This window comes from Pipistrellus kuhlii, unplaced genomic scaffold (genome assembly GCF_014108245.1).
Source record: "Pipistrellus kuhlii isolate mPipKuh1 unplaced genomic scaffold, mPipKuh1.p scaffold_m20_p_11, whole genome shotgun sequence".
Classification (NCBI taxonomy): domain Eukaryota; kingdom Metazoa; phylum Chordata; class Mammalia; order Chiroptera; family Vespertilionidae; genus Pipistrellus; species Pipistrellus kuhlii.
This window is the reverse complement of record NW_023425416.1, coordinates 36,838,174-36,862,272: the sequence shown is the minus strand read 5'-3', so window position 1 is coordinate 36,862,272 and position 24,099 is coordinate 36,838,174. Positions and strand designations below refer to the sequence as shown.

General features: G+C 40.1%; 1 protein-coding gene across 1 annotated transcript in view; it reads right to left on the bottom strand.

The window, feature by feature from the left end:
- The window catches only part of RARB (retinoic acid receptor beta), a 617,794-nt gene extending 596,999 nt beyond the window's left edge, over positions 1–20,795 (bottom strand). Inside the window, exon 1 of the mRNA XM_036431628.2 lies at positions 20,721–20,795. The gene's annotated coding sequence lies outside the window, so the exon portion shown is untranslated. The remainder of the gene's footprint in view (positions 1–20,720) is intronic.
- Between the last annotated feature and the right edge of the window lie 3,304 nt (positions 20,796–24,099).

Here is a 24,099-nt window from a genome sequence, read left to right as displayed (position 1 = left end):
CCAAACCAAACAAAACAAAAAAACAGCAATCCTCAGTGGTTTTGAAATTTTCTAACAAATATTCTCTATTTAGACACTTAATGTTTACCATTTTGTATTTCAGCATCCTTCATTGTGGAGATTGTAAAGCACCTTGAAACACAGGGATTCACACACTGGCCTCAGTGTTACATATATTGTATCCAACAAAAGCCTGCTGCCATGTTGGTTCATACCATGAGAGCTCTGAGTACTACTGTAGGAGAAGGTGTGGCCCAGGTGATGTACCTTCAGGTATAAAAGACACATCTCTAACAACATGCTTCCAGCTGTCATTCAACAGCTAAAGGCAAATGCGTTTATTATTCTGAGAGTGGAGTCAATGAATTTTTGCCCTTTCATAGCCTAAAGAAAGTCAGCTAGCAAGAGTATGGTTATACTAGATTTATTGTGGTGATCACATGCTAAAGTATATAAATGTTGAATCACTACCGTTTGAAGTGTCTCTACAGACAATAACTACCATGAATAATGAGAATTAACTATCCATCAAAACAACTTTACACATCATCAGAAAGTCCTATGACCAGCAGCTTCTTGAGAACATTACTAAACTCTACCACAGACACAAAATTCTTACTTTATCTATGAACAGATAGGCATGTAGCCAGAAAGACCAATTTGAGGGGATTTAAGCAGAATGAAGTGGGTGTCACAAGGCAACAAGCTCAAGGCATGTCTATCCAAAATAGACAGTGAGGAAAACTGACATAATCAACATCAAATAAATTATTTATTGTGCTCTGGGTGGTCATAAGGCATAGACTGATATAACTAGATATAAATACAATTTATGATGCTCTTTAAGGTCACACTAAAGTCAGATTTTTTAAAGTAACTCTCTAGGACATTCTGAAGTAAGAGACAATCAATCATGAAAACAGATGGGATATAGAATGTGCTGCTGTGTTGCAATTAGTACAGGGGATATGAATAAAGCAAACTCATTATGCTGAAAAGCAGAAACACTGCAAACAGCAGAACACCCTGTGGTCCACCACAGCTGTAAACTGAAGGACACACGCACCACTTGTGAGGCAGAGACAAGACCAAAAGTAACAGAAACACCATCCCAGGTCATTTGCAGAAGCTCAGCTCCAACAAGAAAAAGCATTAAGGAACACTCAAGCACAATCTGAGAAATCAAGAGGTTTGAGAATGTTCTAGTTATGGGTCAACAGCAGTCACCTCTCCTTGTAAAGAACAATTTTTAAAAAGAGATTTTTATTGTTGTTGTTTGTTTAGTTGGTTTTTTTTCTTTATTGATTAAGGTATTCCATATGTGTCCATATCACCCATTGCTCCTCCCACCCCCAACTCATGACCTCACCCCCTTAGTGTCTGTGCCCATTGGTTAGGCTTATATGCATGCATACAAGTTCTTTTGTTGATCTCTCTTTGAGTGTCATGGGTTAAAGATCTATAGACCAGAAGGGCAGATTTATTGATACTATATATTTGAAAGTAAGTCCACAATCCTGGAGCCTTGGAGATAACCCTAAAATTATCTCTGAATTGGGAAGGCAGGGGAAGATGGGTGAAAAGAAATCAACCAATGAACTTATATGTATATTTGCATAACCCCTGAATTTAGACAATGGGGTGGTGATGGCCTGGGGACAGGAGTGGGCTGGAAGAGGTTAATTGGGGGGAAAGGAAGACTTATGTAATACTCTTGTAAAAAGACAATAGTATTTTTTAAAAAGACAAAAATAAATAAAATAATAAAATTCTCTCTGAATTTGTCAGGGCTGAGCAGCCTGTTTGCAGTATAAGTGGTTATGGGGAATCCAATGTGTTTGCACACTGGCCAATTTTGTTTTCCAAGGGTGACATGTTGCCTTGCTATCCACAGACCAGTAGCAGGATGTCAACGGGGCTCGTTGGAAATTCAGCTTCCACTTACACACACTGAATGAATCCTAGCTTGCGTTTTAAGGAGATGTCCAGGTGATTCCCCCTAGAAAGCTGTATCAGCTCTTGGCCACACTTAGGGAGACCCACCGTCCGGAACCTGGTGTACGCACTGTAAGTCTGTGCTGTGGGAAAACTCTGAGTCTCAGGCAACCTGGACAGTTAGCCACCCTATCGATCCCAATACCTCAACCAAAGGGCGTTCTCAATGGGAAGACCTGAGACACAGCCACATAGGGATCACTGCACCCTGAAACAGTTTCCCAGACATTATTTCGGAGGCGCATTTGGAAAGAGGGATAAGGGTAGAAGAATTCATGTCACAAGCCGAGACCTTGAAGAACAATCTTTCTCCACACCTAATCCTTTTACTCCAGGTCATAACTGCCCAAGGAATCTTGAAACTGAGATCAGGAGGCGTGCTTCAGGAGCCCAGATCATTTTGTAGGATTGGTGACATCATCACCTGACCTTTCAAAACCAGGGTCAGCTGCTCCAGTGCCCTGGATCTTAAACTTTAGCTGTGTCAGAATCACCTTGGAGGGCTTATAAACACAGACTGCTGGGTCTCACCCTTAAAAAGATTAGGGACCGGTGAGGAGATATGAAGTTGAAGACTAACATTTTGAATTCCTAATATTTCCCCACACGATGCTGATGCTGACTAGCTAGGATCACACTTAGTGAGCTACTTCCTCTTGTAAAGGCTCCCAGCTTCTCCATTCTGGAAGAAACCGCTCCCTTCATTCCAGTGGGTGGCAAACGCATTAGTCCACAGAGCCAAATATCAACAGGACAACGACTGAAATTTCTTTTGAGAGCTACATTTCTTAAACTTAAACTTCTTCTAACGCCACTTCTTCAACATAGACTCGCCCAGGCCATGGTATTTTGTGGAAGAGCCGCACTCAAGGGGCCAAAGAACCACTCCTTTATTCCATGCCCTGTCCTCCAAGAAACCAAACCTCACCAATGAAACAATGTAGTATTTTGCTTCTGAGAGGGTGAGTCCCAACTAGCAGCACACAAATCACAGGGGAGCTTGTTAGAAATGCAGAATCTTATACCGGCTGGATCAGGATCCATGTTTTGCCTAAAGCCCCTGGTGACTTTTTCGCCCAGTGAAGTCTGAGGAGCACTGCATGTAGAGACTGTTAGAGGTTGTTAAACCTGCATCCTGTGTATAAAGACAACTGCTTAATCTCCCCCGAGCCTGTAATGCATCCTCTACTCCCACTTTTATTTATATATTTCATATCATTTTAACCACAAAAGACAAAGAAAATTCATTTGCTCCCAAGCTATGCAGATTCATTGGCCCAATGGATGAAACACCTTCCCTTCACCAGCAAGGACAGAAAGCTGTGTCTTTGATAGTGAAGAGCATTTGCACTGGCTCAAGGGACATATGTCTTATCTCCATGAGAAGCAGCCACTCTGGACTCCTCAACAGTTCCCTTAAGACCCCTGGACACAGCCAGCACCTGCAGCCAGACCTCAGAATCCTAGCTTTGCAAGAGTCCCTGCAGCCTCTGAATGAGGGTGCTTATGTTGGGCCTGGCTCCTAAGAAAGTTTCATTCCTACCTGAGCATCTTACTAAAAAGCAACGTATTCCCTTCTGCAAATACGCAATGCTGCCGGCGCATGTTCTATCTCCCCTTTAGTTTTGCCGGTAACATAAGGCTGGATACACTGTGACTTCTTCTTTGCATTCCCTGAACCAGATACCAATTCTCCTGCAAAACAAACAAATAAATAATAGCTAACATCTATGAAGCACAAGCTACATTCCAGGGAGTGGCTTTAACACTTAACATCCATTATTTTATTTACTCCCCACAACCACCAAGGAGGTAGCGGTGATGATGAGTTCTGTTTCACAGACCAGGGAAATGGGCCACAGAGTGGTTTCTTGACTTGCTCAAAGTCACCCAACAGGCCGATTCCAGAGCCAGCATACAAATAAGAAAGACGTTAAGCCATCATTCTCGTCTTATCTTTTCTCTTCATAAAATTATAGCTTTTCAAAAACATTGTAATAATGGAAAGGGTGCTGTGTGCAGGAAGGATCCTGTTGCACTGGAGAGAATGTGTCTTTGAACTGGTGAGCCCCTCCGCTTCCTCCCGGGGTCGGCGGGATAATGAAAAGCTCTCTGCCTCTCAGCGAGGTTTTGTATAAGTCTGTGCTTGTATGTGTAAACCGTAAGAGCACAGGATGAAGACAATGATCAAAGGGAGGATAATCACCCAAAATAATTCATTAATTCTCACAACATCCTTCTAAAATACAGGAAATTGAGTTTGGATTAATTGTTGGCAACCGTCAAAATGCGGCTTGCCAAGACTCTATTCTTGCTCTTCAGGTGGGTGGAGGGGGGCTTTTTGCTGCAGAAATGTGACTCTCAGGAGGGGGAGGTCATGTCAAACTTCTCAGGGGAGTCGCAGGAGAAAGAAGCAAAAGGAACAGGGCAGCTTTTTATTTATTATTATTGTTGCAGAAATGATGAATGGATGATCACCAAACTGGGCACCCAGCTAGATTTCATTTTCCAGCCACCTTTGCAGGTAAGCATGGCTATGTGAATCCATTTTAGATTAACTGTGAACTGAGCAGAAGTCCTGCATTCCTCCCCAAGGTCTACCCCACAAATACCTCCCATTTATGACCCTGTCTCTCTTGCCACATCTGCCAACTGGATGCAAATCCCTAGGGAAACTAGGAAACTACACAAAAAAAGACCAAGGGCTTATGTCAGGCTGGGTCTCTGAATGACTGTATGGACCTACTGCTTCTCCTCAGTCCAGATATGTCATAATTATACTCTTATCTACATCTTAAATAAGATCAAATTTTATTAAGCTGCTAAGAAGTGGGGATTTGTCTGTTACTACAGCTGGTGTTAGACAAAGGACTATACTGACCAACATCTCCTTTACCCCAAAATCTGTTATATGCTAAATATGTCACTCAGATTGCTCCATATTCCCATGAAAAAAAAAAAAATTACATCTAGGTTAGAAAGAAAAAAAATCCTCAAAGGATTGGGGGCCATTTTACTCTTTTATTTGTGCTAATCGGATTCTTCCCCTCCTAACTCTTATCTGGAATTGGCATGTTGGGTAAATAAGAGTCTGGATCCCTGTATAGGAGGCGGGGGGGAAATTGCAGTAAAAGTAGAGAAGTTTGCTGAAGAGGAAGACAAAGAAATTGGTCATTCTGAGTTCATCAGATTTCCAAGGTTAAAACAATCATTCTAGTAAGATGAGATGGATCAAAAGAAGTCTCCTAATGACATTTTTGCCAAGACTGGTCATGGAAGGAAGGAGAAAGAAGTGTGTTAGAGGGCTAACTCACTGGGGAGGCAGATTCCAGATCCCAAGGGTTCTGGGACCTTGGTATGAACTTCACTGAAATACACTCTAATACAGGTGTCTAACATGTGATCTAAATGTATTTATCACAATGTTATAGGTCAGAGAAATCCCATATTTGAATTGTTTAAGGTCATTTCCCAAACCTTCATGAACCTAGTTTCCTGTTTCTACCAGTGCCCAAAACAGTGAGCTCTCTCTCCATTTCATTTTCCCTTGGGTAATATGAGCTCTCAGGATTCCCCCCGTCTACTGCAAACACCCTATGCCAGCCTATGAACCAGCAACTTAGAAATTTGAAACCCTGAAACCCATAGAGAAATTTGGAAACCTTGCCCAGTTAATCACAGAGGTGGGGAAATATAACCCTGACGCAATGCCCTTGTACCTACTCCTTTGTCCCTTACAAGCAAGAAAGACATCACCAAGAGAACACTGCTCCCAAAGCTTTGTGGCATCAGCCTTGCCAGGGAGGGTAAAGGAGGAAGAAAGGCAGCTCCCTGTCCTTTGTCCTGGCTGCACACATTTGACAAGCATTCAGAACCTCAGCAGATCTCCTGGCAAGAGCAGTGGTGAGCCAAACGCTGCTCCCCATTGGGCATGGGTAATGCCTCCTGGCAAAGACCTCAAGCACATCCATCTCTCTCCAGGCCCTTCTAGGGCTGCTGGGCATCTGCAGAGCAGATGGGAGAGTCTGCTTGTCTGACTGTTGGCTGTTTTATTTCACTCAATAAACATTTATTGAGCCTCTACTTGTGCCAGGCCTTAGACTGAGGGACGTTCCATTGGTATGTGTGGAAGTGCACATGCGTTTATTGGCCCCAAGGTCCAGATGCTGAGAGAACACCCTGGGCATGTCTATCCCTGCAGACATCCCACCAAAACAAGTGAATGGTGAAAAGAACTGAATAAGCAATAGCACAGTGGATAGAATTTGTCAGGAAAAAAAAATGGAGTGGTCCATTTCAACGCCTCTCAAACTTTGCTGTGCACACCATCACCTAGAGACCTTGTTAAAAAGCGGGTTATGACACAGCGGGTCCAGGGTTGTACCAATATTCTGCATATCTAACAAGCTCCTTGGTGATGCTGATGCTGCTGTCTGAGGACCACATTCAGAGCAGTCAAAGGCTTACCTAATTTTCACACTGCTCTGATACGTTATTTTGCTGTTGTGTGGGCAGGTAGAAGGTAGGTCTTTGATTCAAATAGACATGTGCTCATGAAGGAAATAAGTGTATAGAACTCCCTTTATAATGAGGCTGAAACATTCCAGGTATTTTGCCTATTTAAATTCAACAAATTATCACAAGTAGGTGCAACTATATCTCTTATAGGTGAGGGGGGGGAAATGAAGAACAATGAAGTTACTTGTCTATGGTCCCACAATTAGTAAGCAGTAAACATTTGAAATTAAGACTCTGATTTTTCAAATCCATGTGTTAGGCACTCCCCAAAGCTGTGCTCTTATCCATGTCCTCTTATCTATTTCTACCTGAAAGTAGATTGCTATATTGCTAAATAGTGCCACATAGATTTAGAAATGAGAGTTGCCTCTGTGTGGGCCTTGAAACCTAATAAAGTCTAATATGTGATTCTTTGCTTAGCAGTATTCCTTAATTAATCCAATTTTTAAAAACATAGCTATTATTAAAACCTCTAGGTAGATTTAAAAAAAAAAAAAAAACAACTACCAAATTAGCTGATTTTCTCCTTCTGGCAATGACTGGACAGCAACAAACAGGTATTAGTATGTGGAAGGTGATGGATTTTTGCCACATCCCAGCAAAGCAATAATAAGAGGCCAAGGGTGAAATTCCTCCTACCGCAAGAAGAAATACTGTGTGGAGTGTTTACCAGGAGGCCTTTGGCACAACCCAGCTCAGCAGTCCCTGGAGAATGCACATCTGAGGATCGCCATGGCAGCTCAGCCAAGTATTCAAAATATATTGGGTTTCATGCTTAAAGAATTATGTTTATCGTTTCCTCTAATCAATTTTACTTCACAAAATAAAGAGTGATCTATCACTCTTAAGTTCTGGGAAGAAAGGAGTGTCAGAAACCTTACCAAATAAAGTATGTGTTAAAGAAAATGGGTATAGGGTGGGATCTTAACTGAAGAGAGGATGTATGGCCCCTCTTAACTGACGAGAGGAAACCGTGACCTCGAAAAAGCACCCATGATTTCTCAAGGGAACTATTACTTAATAAAATCTCCACAATAACAATGAATAACGACCTGCCAAAGAATATAAATAGAACAGGATTTAATATATATCCCATAGTCGTGAGATTATTGGCTGAGGGAGTCTGGTGCTAATAAGATAACTCCCTCAAACCCCAAATCAAAATAATATTCATATTTCTCACTCTTCTAAAGAGAGAAGATAATCCTCGATAATTTACAGCTCAATTGGAATTTATTTTTCTATAAGGAAAATAAAGAACTCAAAATGATAAAATAATTTCATTTTGAAGTAGCTTTTAATATGCTGATCTAACTATAGCTCTGAATTTATAATCGGATAGTTTCTATGTGTTATATATAAATATAATGAATCTCTTATAAGGACAAAAAATGAAAATAACCTGAATTATTCCTTATCATCTGCTTATTTCCATAACTGTAGCCAATCTTGGGCAGTCTCAATCTTTCCCCTCCTTACTTCATTCTATTATGGTCACAAATGTTGCTCAATAGAAAATCAAACTAACAAAAATGAAGACTTCTTAATGCATCATTAGGCCTCTGGAGCACAAAAATAGACAACATCAATTAAAAACAAAGATCCAGAAAGATATTTTCTGTTAAGAAAATTTATTAAATTATTACAACTAAAATAATGGGCAGTTTTCAATAAGTTCTTTCATGTATAAATTTAATTACTAGCTCCATGCTGTACTATAAAAGACGACAGAGATAAAAGTCACAAAATATATTCATTACTAAATACAATTAAGGTGATAATTTCTAAAATTTGTGTATTTTATACTTTCTCAACCTATTTCTCATTCATTATTATTAATAGAGAAAACTGCTGTTTTTAATTATGAAATATTTTTGCTAGTAATTTCATTAATATTAAATAACCTTATTAGTTTTTATTTATTTTTATATTAGAGGTACTTTCAAAGCAAGGCATTAGGATTAGAATCATAATTTATTTGCCTTCTGTTGGCCTAATTTTTCTCTTCATCTAAAATGTGAGATGGACACAATAATATTCAATTTTGATGTAAAGGGTTATTATACAGTTGCTTTAATTTTTTTTATTCTTTGAAATCTAGTTCTTAGAGAACTTACCAAAATACTATGTGGTATTTCACAGTTACTAAAACGGCAACAACACACCTTCTGGACTATCCTAGGTTAATTAAGGACTTCTTGATTCACTACAGCATTTGCAGAAGGTTACAGTGACACTCGCTCATCTAAACAGGGGTTCTGAGCAATTACCAACACGTGGCCTTGTGCTGTGACTAAAGAAAAGGGCTGGCACATGCTTTCTTTATATATGATCTACATTGGTGTTACCACGGGGGCTGGGGAAGGCAGATCGCTCCTTTTCCAATTGTATTTTGAAATCTTATAGAAGCGATACTTTTAGAAATGTGATTGAAGGTGGAAATTTTGGGGAACATCCATGGAATTGTTCAATTGAGTATACAGTAACTGAACTTCCAGAAAGCAAATGGGGAGACATTTGGTTTGTGTGGTTGATTGCTTTTGTCTTTTGGGACATCTCCTGGATGCTGATCTCAAGCTAAAATATATTGTAATGATTACTCATGTAGGATGTCTTCCTGGATTCTCTCCCAAAACTTCTGCCCCATTGATCTCCACCACACTTTCCAAGAAATTGAATCAAGGTGTGTATCACAATGTATGATGGTGTTTATGGTCCTGGCTAGAACAAGAATTCCAATAGGTTAGGGACTGTGTCATGGGTTTGTGTTTGTATTTAGTTTTTGTCCCCTGCTCCTTGTATCACTGAAAGAGGATAGATGCTCCATAAACATTTATTAAAAGATTTAATAGTAGCTATGCTGAGTGTCATCTTCACATTTTTTCTTTGCTCTTATTCATGGCAAACCAAAAAAATAGCCCAGTAGGAGAAGTAGCAAGTACTAACAATTTAGATTCCAAATCTATGCAAAGCATTTATATACATTGCCTCAAACAATCACTTCAAGATCATTGTGAGTTAGAAAACTTGCTTTTCTATTTTTTTCCAAAGGGAATGTAAAGCTCAGAGAATTCAGGTGTCAGTCCCATAGTCACGTGGCTTATCTGGAGTGTTGTAAAAGCAGCACTATATTTGGGTCCTGAGGCACCAAGTCTAAAAGTTTTGCCTCATCTAATAAGGGACAGATAAACATGGTCCTATCTAGTCAGTTATACATTCTGTCATTTTTTAAATCCATAGCCTGAGAACTGATTATAGGATTCTAGATCTGAGCAACCAACATTTTATCAATTTCCATGAGAACAGATGGCAATTGATAAAATGTTGGGTGCCCAGATCTAGAATCCTATAATCATAACTCAAGAGCCTTAAATGCATCAGTCCAGCCGAAACCAGTTTGGCTCAGTGGTAGAGCATCGGTCTGCGGACTGAAAGGTCCCGGGTACGATTCTGGTCAGGGGCATGTACATTGGTTGCAGGCACATCCCCGGGAGGGGGTGTGCAAGAGGCAGCTGGTCGATGTTTATCTCTCATCGAAGTTTCTAGCTCTCTAGCTCTCTCCCTTCCTCTCTGTAAAAAAATCAATAAAATATATTAAAAAAATAAATGCATCAGTCCATTTAATCCTCATAATTACCTGAGTTAGATGTGCATTATTCCATTTTGCAGGTGAGAAGGTGGAGTCTTAGAGAAGTGAAATAATCTTCCCAAGGATCACATGTCTAGTGAGTGGTAGAGCCCTATTTTAAGGTCCTATTAGTTTGACTCACAGAGCCAGCCATTATAGCATCAGATGCCCTGCTCCTACTCAGTAAGAGACATTTATAAAACCCTTAAGAATCTCAGATTCAATTTGTACAATAAACTTTTTTAGTCTTTTCTTGCTGTTTTATACTTTGTAAAATATTATATTGGTTTTTGTTTTTTGTTTTTTAAAGAACAGTCTCCCTATCTCTAAAGATAAATGTAATGTTGTGCGAATAGGATCCGTGCTTGAATTATCCAAACTATTCCTTCAGACTTTTTCTAATTCAGTGGATGACTCATCACACTCTACCCTGACATCTTTCACTTGTGTAAACATGAAGAGTCTAAACCAATATAATGATATTCTACACTCTTGTGTGAGGCTCAAGACTTGGGAAACAGAATTATAGCATCAATTACCTTCCTTATCTGTTTGTTCTTTATTTTTTACTATGAGTAAAAAAAGTTAAAAGACTACTAAAGGCACTGTTACATCTGGAAGCTAGAGCCCAAAACTTCCTAGTCTTACTCTATTTGAGTACTTTAATATCTTGGTAAATACCAGTTCCTGAATTATTTTCCATCATATTGAATACTTTTTTATTCAAACATACACTTTACTCAGTATGAGTAAAACCATAAGTTGCTTACTGGCAGCCCACATGTCCAATTTAGTCCCCACATACATTTGGGTATTCCTATTATTTTCAATTTTGATTTTGTTGGCATAAAAAGAAAACCTGGAGATTTCCCACAGATGTCCAGATTCCAGCAAAAATCTAGATTTCTATGTCACCATTTCAAGTCAGATATTTGCCATTACTGGACTGAAACTGCTCCCCAGTAAAGCAAGTAGCTGGAACTAAAGTAGAGCTGCCTCCTTAAGGGTCTCAATCCACACTACTATTGTCACACATCCAGGCTGCCTCCCTTCTTGACTCCTCCCAACTGAAGGCATTTCAATATTGCACCCCAGGACTGAAAGTCCCTTTGGTGACTTAAGCTTGCTTTTTAAAAGCCATGCCTTACAAAATTAAATATTTGAGTTTTGTTTTCATACCGTAAATTTCTTTAATCTGCAGTGGCTCTGTTACAGAATCTACTAGAGCAACAGCATTTTCCACTTCACCAAAAGTTTGTTTGCCAAGCAATCTAGTTGACAGGTGATATAGTCTGTCTCAGTTGGCAATCATATTTCACAGAGGGAGATCTCATAGGCTCTGTGATAGGCAAAATTTTGGCCCCTCTGCCATCACTCCTGTGAACACTACCTTACTTGGCAAATGGGACTTTGCAGATCTAATTAAGATTACTAATCAGTTGGCCTTAAAACAGGAAGATTGCCCTGAATTATCAGGCAGGGAACTATCTAATCACAGAGGCCCTTACAAAGCAAAGAACTTCCTCTGGCTAGAGATTGAAGAGATGTGGGGAAAGGGAAGCCAGGTATATTTGAAGCTTGATGAGAACTGAACTCATCATTGCTGTTTTTGATGATGTAGGTGTCCATGAGCCAAGAAATGTCTCTAGAAATTGAGACCAATCCTCAAGGACATCGTGAAAGAAATGGGGACCTCAGTCCTACAACCACGTGAAACTGAATTCTGCCAACAACTTGGATGAGCTTGAAAGCAAATTATGTTCTAGAATCTCTAGATAAAAGCGCAAGCTGGATAAGACCTTGATTTATATAGCCTTGTGAAACTCTATACACAGTACTCAAACAAGCCTGGAATAATAGAAACTATTATTAGATAGTACATTTGTGGAGAGTTTAAACCACTACATTTGTGCTAACTTGTTAAGGCAGTGATGAAGTACCAATGCAGGTGCCACGGTCACTAGTTACCCCAGAGGGTGGCATCAGAAAGACTGAATGCTTCATCCACAGCAATCATTATTTCTTTGCTGGTGAGACTTTGTCATTAATCACTTTTGTTTCTAAGTCAATCGTATTGATTTTGGGCTGTTTTTGTTTTCTATCACTGCCATAACAAATTAACACAAAACATAAAATACAAAAAAAAATTGGAACTGAGAAAATTAAGTAATGTAAAAATTGCATGAAAACTGAATCTCTTCAATTTAAAATTTTCACAGTGATCTCTTGTAAATGTAACATTGAATGTATTGATGTGTGGGGCAAGAAAAAGAAAACTTTCTACACTAAATTTGACTTTATTAAATGATTTATGCTATTGTATCAGTGGAACACATGCTACAGCTTTAAAATTAAATGCAGAGCATATTCACACAAGCCATCAATTAGGGACATACTTTTGTCAAACTCTGGTTTTCAAATGATATTTTAATAGGAAGCCTTACTTTACTATGCAAAAATCTTAAGCAAAACAAAAAACACATCACTCAATACAAGACTGTTTAAACTATATGCATCTCTGAGATCAGTACCATTTTTCATCAAAAGAGAAATAAGGTCAGATGACCACATAATTCAGTGTTTAATACTAGTAGGGTATGGAATCTTCAATGAAACCTATCCTGCTCCCAATTCTATGCTGAAGTTTTCTTTATAGGGTATGCTGTTACCTGAAATTATAATTTTGTCTACTTTATTGTAATATATATCTCCTAATAGGTCATGAGCCACATGAGGACAGTGATTTTTCACTTCTTGTTAACTGTTAGACATCCAGCCTTTAGATTTGTGCCTGGTATATAGTAAAGCTTCAATAAACACTTGTTAAGTAAATACATAAATTTAAAAACTCAAAGTCAGCAACGAGCAGTTCAGATACACTGCTTTTATTTTATAATATGTTTTTAATTGATTTCAGAGAGAAGAAGAGAGAGGGAGAGAAAGAGATAGAAACATCAATGATGAGAAGAATCATTGATCAGCTGCCATCTGAATATCCCCTACTGGGGATGGAGCCTGCAACCCAGCCATGTGCCCTAATTGTAACCCTACTGTGACTTCCTGGTTCATGGGTTGATGCTCAACCACTGAGCTATACCAGCTGGGCTGATATATTGCTTTCATTGTATTCATTTACTCACCAAATTGTTCCTATGCCTTCTGTTTCTAAGCTTAATTTCTCCAGTATCTTCATTAAAACCAAGTATTCCCCTTCTTTATTTATTCAATAAACACTATTGAGCACCTTGAATATTTCCTCATTCACTCACTATTGTTCATTCATTCACTTATTCATTCATTCATTCATTCATTCAACAGATGAGGTGAGTAAATAGGATTAGAGGAGTAACAGGTTAGTAAATCATGAAGAGCCTCATAGGTCACTGTAAGATCTTAGGCTTTTGTAAGAGTGAGAGGTCAGAAGTCATTGGGAGACTTTGACACAACAAGTGTTATGATATGATTAACATTTGAATAAGACCAGCCTTGCTAGTGAATCAGCAATGGAAACAAGGTTATAGTCAGGAAGCTGTTGGAGAGCTCATGTTTTTTTACTGCACCTTCTCTCATGTAATTCAACCTAGAAATGAATTTTATTAGAACACAGAATTAATTTTAAAAGCTGTGGTAAGACACTCAGTATTCATTATAAACTGTCCTCTCTTTTATATTCAGTACCTCTCCATGCATAGAATTATAGGCATTAACACTGCAAAAAATAATAATAACAGAGCCCACCTGATTGCAATTGCCTCAGTTTATGGAATAGGAGGTTCAGTTTTGCTCATTCTTGGTCAAGGCTCATTTTACTTGCACCATGCTATCTTATGTATCCTCTGTTCACAACCAATGTCTATTCCATTCACTATCACACAAAAATAATCTCTATATACCATGTTTGTCCCAAAATTAAAAAGTTCATTGCCTTGAAAGAGAAAGAAGGGCATTTCCCAGAAGCTGCTTAAGTCTCTTTCAAAGCCTGTGGTGCTGAGTCATCTCAAGAGAGATTGACTATACTAAGTTGGCTTTATCATACTTTCCTATGAAGGATCTAACCTTAAGATTTACTTGACTGTCCTCCATACAAGGTAAGCCCACAGGGCCAATGAATGCCATTCTCCACACCACTCGTTTCTTGGAAGTACATCCTATTCAAGCAGATACTATGGGTTCAGTGTATCCTTGGAGTTCACTATAAATATGAATGTACTCATAGTTATAGAACCTGGGTGATACTGAGAAAGTACCTCTGTTATAGCATAGAGCACAGCAGCTAAGAAAATTTGAGTTGCCACTCCCACACTTTTAGTTCTGCAAACTTTATTGAAGTAATTTGACCTTGTTTAGTCTATTTATAGTATAGTATCTCTATAACATGTGTCAAGCATTTAGCACAGAGCCTGGCGCATAGCAAGCACTCAATAAATATTAGTGTTGTTTAAATCCTTATTCTAGTTATCATCACTGTAAAGATGGGCATGCATCTTAAAAAGGGTACCAAAGTGTAGGAAACAGGCATGCTACCTTTATATCATCTGGTGATAAAGACAACTTATTGGAAAGGGGTAATTCAAGAATACTATAGTGTGAACACACAAAGTAATTCTGCCAATCCCTTTCTTCCACCTCTTATATATTTACTTCTTGACATAGGGAAAACTGAGGCAAGAATTTTCAGGTGCTTAGGGTAAGTCTGACGTGATGGGTGCAAAGAGCACCAAGTACAAAAGGCAGGGGCAAAGTGGTAGATTAAATCCTCTAATAGTGATAACACTAAGGGCAGAAGCCCAAGTAGATCTTTCTATTTTATTAGTTTTTACTTCTATAAGGATGATAAAGAAAGGCAGTAAAAAAGAAGAGGGTTGGGAGAAGGGGAGAAAAAAAGGAAAGGGATAAGAGAATGTTAAGAAGTAAAAAGGGAGAATTAAAGAAGAAAGAGGAGGAGGAGGAGGAGAAAGAGGAGGAGGAGGAGGAAGAGGGAGAGGGAGAGGAAGAGGAGGAAGAAGAAACCAAATAGTAGAAGAGAAGGAAGAGAGAGAAATAAAAAGAGAAAGTCTAAGTCCATAGCCCAATGTAATCCCAAGGTAAAAGCCAGGATCAGCATCCTAAAACTAACACAAAATATAAAGTACATTTACAATTGAACCAATTTTTCTTATATTACTGAGCCTTTTTTGTGAATGAAATTTCCTCTATCTTTAAAGAACTGAAGCTTTGACTTTTCATGATCTTTAAAGGCCAATGACATCACTGAGAAATTACTTGAGCCTTGTTTTCATGGTTACACATACGTCACTGCTACCCTATAAAATCTTATAATTCAGAAATGAAGTGAATATAAAGTTAAATGTACTCAAGGATGTCTATTTTGCTAAAAATACCAGCCTCCTAGCAAAAGAGGGGAGGACTGAAATAAGGAGAAATTTTTAATTTGACACTGATGATACTTATAACAATTATTTTGCTTTTATTTGCTACTATTTGTCAAAATATCTGTACACCAACATTTAATATTCTCGATACTATCAATTATATTTCAAATAAGCTTATTGGTTAAATGTACTCTATTGAATAAAAGAAAAGAATTAGACCATTCAAGATTATGATTAAATATTTTAGTGAGATAACTTCATTTGACTTCCTTTTCCTAAAATTAAATGCAGATATAGTATTTGAAATTCAGCAAAAACTTGACAACCTGAAATTCCATAATCTGCTATTTTGGTGTGGAAGCCAACCAAGCATATTTCCTCACCCATAATTGAATTCCTCTATACAACCTCTTAGTATTAAATTAGTAGGAAATCTCACAAGGTGGTTGCCCTTTATTGATGTTCAATTTTGCAAGTTAGTTTAGCTTTAAATAGTGATACTAAATAATAACAGGTAAGAGGTGATAATTGGCTTGAACTGTGGGTGGGTGGGTGGGGTTACAATGAAAATGAACAAAGGAAGATAGATATAAGCAGGGATAATAGTAAAACATACTTATCAGCTGGTATGGTCAAATCACTGGCCAATAAGAATAGATGCAGGTATAAACCACTGACACTGATAGGCCTACCTGTATATATCAGCTAAACCACTCACACAGAACACATAGTACATGATGAATAATTAAGAAATGTGTCCGTGATAAAGTTTTTGGATTTCATGATTGGGTATATGGTGATGCCATTCCCAAAATGAGGAAGACTGAATAAAGAATAAATTTAGTGTGTTGGTGATAGGGGTAATATAGGCTTTAATTTCTTTTCTTTTTTTGTAATTTCCTTATTGATTAAGGTATTACATATGCATCCTTATCCCTTCATTGCCCTAGACTTTAATTTCTAACATAAAGAGTTGTAGATGCTTGTAAAGTATTCAAATGAAGAGGTAGACAAGCGAATAAATTTTTCTGAAGCTCAGAGGCCAGGTATGAACTAAAGACATAAATTGAATCAGCATATAGATAGGATTAAAAACCATGAGAATGAAAATGTACTTAAAGAGAGAGGTAGGAAGAGGATATATGAAGAAGAGGACCCAGGATGAAACCTCAAAGTTGGAAAGATCTCCAACCTTTAATCAGAGATAGAGTAATGAAGATGAAGCCACGTCAGAAATAATAAAGCAATGTGAAAAAACTGAAAATGTGTAGTGTCACAGAAGCCACCACAGTTACTTTGCCAAAAGAAGATCACTTATAAAGAAAAGGAACCTGTGAACTATTTCAAATGTTCCAAGAAACTGAGTTAGAATGCCGCTCACTTGATCTTATCAAGTAATAGTTATGTCTGAAGTTTTCTCCTTAAGTGGTAAGCCAGAAGCCACATTGGATAAGATGGATAGAAAAGAAGAGAGGATGAGGAGATAACATATAGAGAGACAAGACTCAAGAAATTCGACAATGACATGCAGCAGAGAAATGAAGTAAAAGGTGTTGAAAAGTATGGGATCTAGAGTTTATTTTGAATATGGAGGAATTAAAATGTAATGTAATCTTTATAACTCTATGATCTGGGAATGTTGGTTTCCCCCATTTACCAGTTGAGAAAACTGAGGCTCAGAGAGGTTAAAAAAATGTGATCCAAGCCTCCCAGCTAAGAAAAGGCAGAGATAAAGTTTGAACCCGGGTTATCTCCTTCCAAAGCCCTAAGATGCACTGCCACTTATTACATTTTATCACATTTATTTATCCACATAAATCTCCCTCACTTTTTAAATACAAGGATTGAAGCTAACTCATCCTTGAATCCCCAGCACCTAGTGCAATATCTGGTCATTAATAATGGGCACTTCATAACTATGTTTCAGAAATAAATAAATTAACCAAAAGTCAGATTCTTGCCTTTCAAACAAAGAAAAACTACAGAACTTCTCTATAGGACAATAGTATTAAGAACATTAAAAATACAGAAAAATTGGACAGCCTTTGAAATATTTGGAATATTGTGAAAACTTAGAGAAGTAGTTTCATTAAGGCTGAATATAATACTTAAACCTGTATTCAAAATGCAATTTCTTCACACCATTGCATTTCCCAAGTTTGTAACCAGCCAAATAGTCAGAAAGAACTTGCTCTAATCTTACAGAATCACCAGTTGCTACAATCATGAACAACTCACTTGTGACTATTTTTGCCTCTGCACTTAAAAAAATACATACAAGGTCCTTAAATCCCACATGGAATCCATTCTCAGGTAATACTGATTTCATTGTGCTGTTCCACATAAGGCCAGTGTATTTGTAAGGATTGGAAAAGGTGCATTCAATCATTGTGATATTTTGTGTGGCTGGCAAGATAAATGGGTTCTTAAAGCATTCGTGTGATTGACTGATTCCTCCCAACCACTACACATTCTACTCAGCTGTTTTGCGGGCATATTACTTCATATCTTTTAATACAGATATTAATCATCCTGTTAATCATATGAATAAAGAACTTTTAGAAAAGTTCCTAAGGTGAAAATTACGCACAATATATTTAAAATGTGTGAACTGACGTTAGTCTTAAAATGTTAATAACTTAAGTATCTGCTGAAAGAATTTTGTTTTGTGCTTTCTCCAATAAACATTTTCCATTTCAGTATCAGCAACTTTACACTTTGAAAGTTTGACTAGAAAAAAAAAGAGTTTTTTGATTAACAAAATAGAGTATATTGGATTGCTTTTGTTTAGTTTGGTTAAGATTAGGTAGAGAAAAGACATTTAGGATCTGCCCGTTGACTATTTACCTGTATGTTGTTAAAAACTACTTGAACCAAATTAAATAAAATAAGCATGCCTAGGTTGGCTGAATTTGTGTTCTGATTATTTCCAGATGGCTTCTCATACTACAAAGTTTTTAAAAAATATTTTTCATGCTTAATGTAAGGATTACCTGCCTACCAATTTCCTCCTAGTATATCTATAAGCATCAAGTATTTTTTTTCCTAAAGGGGAAATACTATACAATTTAGCTATTCATTTATGCAAATGATAGTAAACAGAATTATAAAGACAGATAATAAACAGCAAATGAGGTTATTTTGTTTCACGCTTTATGTTGTCAGAGTTCTGAGCATGGTTTAGTGTTTTCTATTCATGACTTTATATTACCAAATTACTCCCTGATGGTGTCTCAGATGTGCTTTTGTCTGCAAATGAGAAGGAATAAAATACCAGGACATTAACGTTAAATTACAATCGTTAATGGCGTAAATACGAAAATAATTACTGCATCATACCATCAATTGTTATGTGTTCATTACTGAAGTTCTTGTAAAGCCTTCATTTTCTTGTTACAATTATTTTTTCCCTTTATTTTTGCCTGGCTATTTTATAGCCCTGACAGTACTTTAGCAACATTCAGCAGTTACACAAGCCATTTAATCCTGCTCAAAGCTTCATTTAAACTTCATTTTAGCTGCATTTTATTTGTGTAGATATGCCTTTTACTTCTTTCTGTCAGTCAGAAGGTACTTCCGGAGTAGGTACTGGGAAGATGTGTCAAGGGAGATTATCTAAAACCAGCCATAAACTTCAGTGAAGGTTTCAGACCTACTTTACCATCGCTCACTGAAATACCTTCTTATCCATCCAACTCACTGCGCCCCTTCCTCTACAATTGTAGCTTCAGAGACCGCCCCAAACAGCATCTTTTGCAAATTCAACTTATAATTTCTCAGGCAAAATGCTTTAAAATTTCTGCTCTCTTCTTCCAACCGTCTGGTTACTATTCATCCACTGGCTTCACCTGTCTTTCTCCTGCTCCTACTCATCCCTCTTTCCCAGTGTTTTCTCCCTACACACACACACACACACACACACACACACACACACACATACACACACACACACACCAGGCGCCTGGCCTTCAGAGGGTCAACCAAGTGCACCCTTTTGTCTGCTCCCCTCTGAGACCATCACTTTCCTCCTTGCCCGCCAGCCCAGGCAGGCAGTGGCAGGAAAACGCACCCCGCTGTCTCCAGCTGGGAGGGGGCAGGGTGTAATCTCCGCGGGCCATCCAGCATCCCTAGCTGCTGTACACACACACACACACTCATGCACACATTAATCTCCTGTCACCTGTTCACTTTCAAAGCCAGCTGTAGTGCTGGGGAAAACTTATCCCTCCTCCACCTCCACCTCCACTCCCCATCTCCAGGAGTCTGGTCCACGAGGCATCCAATGCATAGCTTTTCCAAAATATCTGAAGGGGAGGGGGGCGTGCACACGGGATACTGCAATGACATACTGTGTTCCTCGTACCTCTTCCTTCCTTTCTGTTCTCACCATCTCCTCTGCAAACCACACACAGCCTTTTCATGCCAACGCGCGCGCACAAGGAGCACCCATCTCTGCTGACAGCCCGGGCTGGGAGCCTCTCAGCCCTCAAGGTTCTGTCCCTGTCCTGGTCCCTCTGCCGGGCGCCAAGCCCTAAGCACTGACTCCAACTGCTGCCCCGCGCAGCTCAGCGCTGCGGGCTCCCTAACCCCAGCCCAGGCTCCAAACTTTTTCTCATCGTTTCTTTGGCCCCAAATCACGCGCATCCCGGTCTGACCACCCTAGTCCAGATCCCAGACCACACATGGGAATGGGGCGAGGACCGCTGTCCCCACCGTGGGCTCCCGCCAGGGCTTCAGGTGTCCAGCCCCAGGGCACACAGGACTGCCCTGGACCTGGCAAGGATGCAAAGGGAGCCTGGGCGGATCCGGCTGGCAGGTGCAACTTGGCAGCGCCTCCCGAGTTCACGCCCTCGGGGACCGCGGGGTTGGCCTGATGAGAACAAAGCTGGAGTCCGGGGAGACTGTCAGGCTGGAGGCGCTAAGACAATAGCAATAAAGGGAACTTGCAGGAGGACCGCTGCGCAAAGTTGTCTCGGAGTCCGATGGTCCTGGGATGGCAGCAGGCTCCTCCTGCTTGCAGACCCCAAACCCCCCTGGCCCTGGGCCCCGCCGCGATACACGCAAAAACCCTGGCTCGGCTGCCCTTCTCCGGATGCTATGCAAATACCCGAGCGCCCACACACAGCTCAGGGCTCCAGGGGACACTCTGGGACTTGGACAGCAGCTGCCAGGCAGGGAGACCTGCCGGCGCGCTCTCCTGCCTTTACCTTTCGGCGGGCTGCCTGCCTGGGAGTCCGCGGCGCGCCGCCCGCTGGCTGTGCCCTCCGCCCCTGCCTCCTCCGCCGCCAGGAGCAGACAGCAGGAGCCGGCTCTCCGAGCCCCGCCCCCAGGCGCCAGGCCCCGCCCCCGGGCGCCAGGCCCCGCCCCTCCGCGCTGGCTTGCAACCGCAGGGAACCGTGCTGGCCCAGGGGGGTTTCCACGCGTGCAGTGGCGATGAGGCGGCTGCAGCTGCTCCCGCTGCAACCACCCTGTCTTCGGCACGGCTGCTGAAGCATCCCACAGACCACAACGCCCCGAATTGTCAAGGGAAACTCTGCACAGCAGAGAGTTGTAAATGCTCTCTGGAACAGGGCAAATGTGGTCCATGCACCTGCAGCACCAGCATCGCCCAGAACTTGAATTGCATTTAATGCACATTTCTGAGTTCCACCCCAGACCAACTGAATCAGAACATATGGGCTGAGGCCAATCATTGAGTATTTTAACAAGCTCCTGGGGTGATACACTGAAGTTAAAGAAGCACTACTCTTTTGCTCAAGAATGAAGGGGCTGGTCAGATGCAAATCTCAAACCCAGGAGCCCACCAGGGCCAAGGATTTAACTTGGCAGCGTTTGCAAAACCAGGGAGTACGTTGTCTGCACCCGGGGTGTCATTCATCTTCCTTTATTGACTGCGAAGTCTTTAGAGATAAACAGAGGGGGTACCGCATTTACTTCTGATCTGACAGCTCTAATGAGCTCAAGGAAGAATTATGTAAACATTATTAAGTGTAATAAACACGTGTCGGCGGCACCAGGCAATCTTCTCTGGAGTTGGCAAAAGCCGGCAAGAGCCAACGTTTTATTCATAATGTCTTTTTAACTTTATGTTGCCTGTGTAATAGGCCTTTGGCTTTGCTGTTGCCCAGACGGAAAATCATTACCCCGGTAATGGATGAGCCAGTTCAAAAGGAGAGCCACTGAGATGCTGAGCACTTTCATTCATAAATGCTATGTATCAGGGACAGGAATCCATCTCCTGCCAATGTGGCCATCTTAATTATCCAACTCCTGTCCAGGCTTCTTGTTTCAACTTCCTAAGTCACAACATGGCTTAAACTAAAAGACCAAACAAATGTTAGCCATTTAGTCTCTTTACCATGTTGTCTGTAGCGAGCTGCCCCTCCTTATTTTCTACTCTACTTTCTACAGCTTCAGGTCTTATAAACTAAATACTGGAGGACCTGATGATAGTTTGTCAGGGGGAGAACACCAGAGGGCTCTTTGGCTTCCACTGCCAGCTCCAGGAACTGAGGCTGGCTTTGAACCCTTCATGTTGGTAGATTTGGAATCACAGGGACAATGGTGGCAGAGCTCCATTCTTACCCAACTCCCTGTCAAGGATGGGTTTCTTAGATTAGGCCCTAAGCAAGGACTTATTAAGGAATCCTGCCCTGGTCAGTTTGGCTCAGTGGATAGAGCGTTGGCCTGTGGACTCAAGTGTCCCGGGTTTGATTCTGGTCAAGGGGTCAATCCCCAGTGTGGATTGAGGCAGCCAAGCAATGATTCTCTCTCATCGTTGATGTTTCTCTCTCTCCCTCTCCCTTCTTCTCTGAAATAAATATTTTTTTTAAAGAAATCCTGCAAGTGATTAAGAAAGTGCTCCCAGGAGAAACCACAAAGGGAAATGATGAGAATAGGGAAGAAGAGAAAGCCACACACAGAAGTCTGAAAGTCCCGCAGCATGTAGGGTTAGTCCTGATTCTGTGGGCAAGCTCAGGAGTTTAAGTTAAACCTCTGAGTCTAAATGGCCCCAAAATGAATTAATTCATATTCCTTTTCTGGAGAGTATTTTTCCGGACAGTTAACAACCTGCTAGGGGAAAAACTTCTTGGTGCTTCAGTAGGCTACAGTGGCTTGAGGGCTGTTTCTAAAAGTCAAGGTTGCCAGCTCTTAAAACAATGGAATCAGAAACTTGGGGGAGGTGAGATCTCACACAAAAATAGTAAAAAAAAAAAAAAAAAAAAAAAAGGCTTTGAGGTTATCTGGGTTGAGCACTGACTTAGTTTCTCCATATCTGAGTTTCCCATTTGGAACAATAGGCATGAGCTGAGTGTCTAAAAGCCCACCCAGGAGAGGTTAACACTGGGAAAGGAAGGCTTAGCAAGAATCCACTATGGAATGTTCTATGGGGTCAGGTGGTGGGGGCACCGAGGGGCCTAGGTAAGCCAATCTGTAGGCCAAATTGGCAGTGTCCTCATAAGTTTGTGGCCTCTGGGGGTCAGCATTTGATGCCTGACAAGAAAATGTGAAATGATCAGCCCATCTTAGCTAGAGAGGGAGGTTATGACAACCCACATAGGGCAACTAAATACAGAATTAAGAATTCTTCTCCCCACTTTCTGCTCTCCCAGCTCCTAAAGCCAGAGGTAAAAGGGAATTATACTGTGAATATAGAAGAAAAAAGGTATCCCCCAAACCAAACACTGGTTCTCCTGGAATCCTAGGTGATGCTTTGATAAAAGAAAGAAGTTATGCCCCCTACCAACTAAACTAAGGCTCCTTATACTTAAGACTGGCTTATGATCAGGGAAAGAGCTCTGAATTGGAGATAAAACTGGAAATTTAAACTTGATGAACTTTTAATACATATGAGTAATTGAAACTGAGCCATAAGTTAAGAAATCTGTCCTGTTGAATGGTCTACTATCAGGTAAGGAAGAGAGATTTCACATATGCATTTGCAACCGGTGGCTTGAAAGTAATACATGATGTCCTCCCCCAAAAAAAACATTCACACATTAAATGATTATAAAGTCAGTGATTATGAATGTAGAGTTCATGTTCAAAATTTAGAAGAATCTACAGAAATGAATTTTTTTGTGTGTGTGTGTGTCAATGCCTGTTTTTAAACCGATGATCATTCTGGTTCAGGCACTGCAGATGTTACAAAGCAATGAAATCACAAACATCAAGAACCATTTTGTTTGGTATTTGTGCACCCTCAATTCATCGACTGTTGCTGGTTTTGTATACTAAACTTTATTTTTTATGGACCCCAATTAGAAAAAGTTCTAGTGGCACTTTAGGATATATTTTCTTTGTTCAAAGTTTGTCTGGTTCCACCCATTATTTCAAATCAGTTAAAACCAGAAAAGGAGTGAAAATTGAGTTATCACCTGTTAAAGTGTATATACATTCTGGGGGGAATGCTCTATATAATAGTTTCATGTTTACACTTCAGTTCATGCAGTAATCTGTAAGCATTGGAACTGCTTACTTCTCCGACTGCCTCCTGTGACATGTGCTCAAGTAACCACCTCTACCGTAGCTGAGGCTCCACACCGATGTTTACTGGGATGGCTGTGGTCAGGCAAGACTTGTCCA